The sequence below is a fragment of the Pteronotus mesoamericanus genome, unplaced genomic scaffold, assembly GCF_021234165.1.
Source record: "Pteronotus mesoamericanus isolate MK-2021 breed Mesoamerican mustached bat unplaced genomic scaffold, CSHL_Meso_final contig_173, whole genome shotgun sequence".
NCBI lineage: Eukaryota > Metazoa > Chordata > Mammalia > Chiroptera > Mormoopidae > Pteronotus > Pteronotus mesoamericanus.
This window is the reverse complement of record NW_026555072.1, coordinates 12,274,680-12,277,747: the sequence shown is the minus strand read 5'-3', so window position 1 is coordinate 12,277,747 and position 3,068 is coordinate 12,274,680. Positions and strand designations below refer to the sequence as shown.

The 3,068-nt window shown below is 39.5% G+C and overlaps 1 pseudogene; it reads right to left on the bottom strand.

Moving 5' to 3' along the window:
• Positions 1-2,168: 2,168 nt before the first annotated feature.
• LOC129065173 (RNA-binding protein 3-like) lies at positions 2,169-2,644 on the bottom strand (annotated as a pseudogene).
• Positions 2,645-3,068: the final 424 nt, after the last annotated feature.

Genomic DNA, 3,068 nt, shown 5'->3' with positions numbered 1-3,068 from the left:
GGTTTAAAAAAAATCTATGCTATCTCATTGTGGTTTTGGTTTGTATCTGTGGTGTGTATACAGCTATCAGGTTATAATGTTTTATACCTGAAACTTACACAATGTGATTAACCAATGTTACATTAATAAAATAAATCTGTGCTAAACACCCTCCCCTGAGATACTGATTTAATCATTCTGGAGAGGGACCCAGCATTAGCAGTTTTCAAAAAGCTCCCCTTACATGATTCTAACATGCAGTCAAGGATAAGAGCCTTTGGTGCAAAATCCTTTTTCCCCCTCTAAGTGTCATTAAAACAAGGTAAGTGCACTTTTTGTTAAGCCTTAAATATAGTTCTGCTGGGAGTTTGAACAATAAACTATATTACTTCTTGGTTTTTTTTTTGTGACCACACCTTCATTTAGTCAGCTAATGTTTATTTAGCACACACTCTGTGCCAGACATTTTATTAAAGCAGTGGTTCTCAATCAGGGGTGATTTTTGCCCCCTTCTGGCCCTTGGGGACACTTGGAAATGTCTTGAGACACTTTTGATCACAACTAAGGGTGGGTGCATATAATGAATATAAGCTACAGATGCTGCTAAACATTCTACAATGCACAGTACAGCCCCCCCCAAAAAATATTTTGCACAAAATGTCAAAATTTTGTTAAATGAAGTTGAAAAGGAAAAATTCCCTGTCTCTGTGGAGCTTACAATCTAGAGGGAGAAGGCAGCCAATATGCAAATACTATATATTTGTGTATATAAAGATTTTATTTTTATTTATTTATGTTTTTAGACAGAGGGGAGAGGAAGGAGAAAGAGAGGAGAGAAACATCAATATGTGGTTGCTTCTCACGCGCCCCCTGCTGGAGCAACCCAGGCATGTGCTCTGATTGGGAATCGAACCAGCGATCCTTTGGTTTGCTGGCCGACACTCAATCCACTGAGCCACACCAGCCATTTGTGTATACAGCTATTTGTGTATATATATGTACGTATATGTATACATGGGTATACCACATCAGGTAATTGTAAGTGTTACAAAGATGACTTAAGTAAAGTTAGGTAATAAAATGTGACTGGAGAGGGTTTATTTTAGATAAGGTAATGAGGAAAGGCTCCTCTGCAGAAACGTTTAAGCAATCATTTGAATGATGTAAATGAGTTAGATGAAAACTTGAAAGTTAGATTAGAAATTGGAAATTAGTTGAGAGGTGTCAATGTGTTTTCTCAGAGTGAGGAAAGGAATTAATTAGGAAAATACAAAGGGCAAAAGTAGGTTTACAATCGTGACTATGCAAGACAGAGTTTATTCCTGTATTATTATTTATTCTTGTATTATATATTTTTCTTTTTCTTAAAGATTTTATTTACTTATTTTCAGAGAGAGGGGAAGGGAAGGAGAGAGAAGAGAGAAACATCAATGTGTGGTTGCCTCTCACGCGCCCCCTCCTGGGGACCTGCCCTGCAACCCAGGCATCTGTCCTGACTGAGAATCGAACCAGCAACCCTTTGGTTTGCAGACCTGCACTCAATCCACTGAGCCACACCAGCCAGGTATATTTTTCTATACAAACAACCAGGAACCTACTTTTTGTTTGTTTGTTTGTTTTTCAGGTTTCATCTTTTTAATAAGCTCCATGAAGGACATCCTAAATACTATATGAAAACACAACAAGAATATTTTTCCAGTATTAAAAAAAAATGACATTCACAAGTCTTTTAAGAAACGTCTATATATCAGGACAGCGATCTTCATTAAAAAAAAAATCTCTAAGTATCATGTTCTTAATTTCCTGAAATTACATTTGGAAATTGCTTCCTAACCATGGTAAATACTGTACATGAGTTTTTAAAATGTCCCTGGATGCACATTATTTCTGTAAGAAAAAAAATTATGGTAAAACTTTTTTTTTTTCCAGAACGAATCCTGAGAGCCCAAACTAAATGCCCCAGAATTGTCTTTAAAAGGGAGAAAATTAAAATAAAATAAAAACACATAGAACTTTCTAAAAGGTCTTTAACAAGCTACCTTGGGAGCTCAGTTCAAATATATGTTTATGTAATAAAAGAGATGTTTCAGTGCAGCTCCAAAACTCTTTATAAATACAACCATTTGGAAGGACAGCCCTGGATCAGAAGTTTTCTTTGTTGTATCTACATAAAGTGTGCATGCCTCATCTCAGTTGTCATAATTGTCTCTGTAATTCCCTCCTGAGTAGCGATCATAACCCCTCTGGTTGCCACCATAGTCTATGGACCTTCCATATCTATATCCATATCCTCCAGGTCGACTGTCATACCTGCCACTCCCATAGCCCTGGTCCCCACCACCTCTAGTGTAACAGCGACCACGCCCACGGGCCCCAAAGGCACTCCCTCCCTCTGGTTCCACGGGCTGACTTGCCTACAGAGTCCACACGGATCTGGCGACCTTTCAGAGGCTCTCCATTCATGGCTCCCATGGCATCTGAGGCATGCTCTGGATTAGTGAAGGTAATGAAGCCAACCCCCGCCCCTGGATCGCTGAGTTTCCTAGTCCTCCAAGACAACCACCTCAGAAATTGGCCCGAAGTTGCTGAAGTGATCTTCCAGAGCTTACTCATGAGTGTTTACGTTGAGCCCTCCGACAAAAAGCTTTCCTTCTTCAGAAGACATGGCAGTGAATTTGAGTCCTAGAAATTAAGTAAAAGGGCTGGATAGACAGCTACCACTGAGGAGCAGAGCAACTGAGGAGGTGTAAACCAGTTTTGCCTACTCTTGTATGGTAAGACTTCAGGCAGTTCAATTGGGTTTTGTGTTTGTAATTTCAAAATGAAACCAGTTATAAAGGTCCTTGGGTCTAGCCACATTCAGCTCTTGGAATCATGTACAGGAGAGTAGGATTAACTGGAGTTGGGATTTTCCCAGGTGATTTTAATGGAGGAAGAGAGGATCATGGGATTTGAAGGCATTTTCAGGGGAAGGGTTGTGCAAATAGACTATGGATCCTAAAGGAGGTAAGTAGTGATGAAGGGTGAAAAAGCGATAGGGTTATTGCATTTGAGGTCTAAATGGGGTCAGAGAATTACTGTAGTAAGGG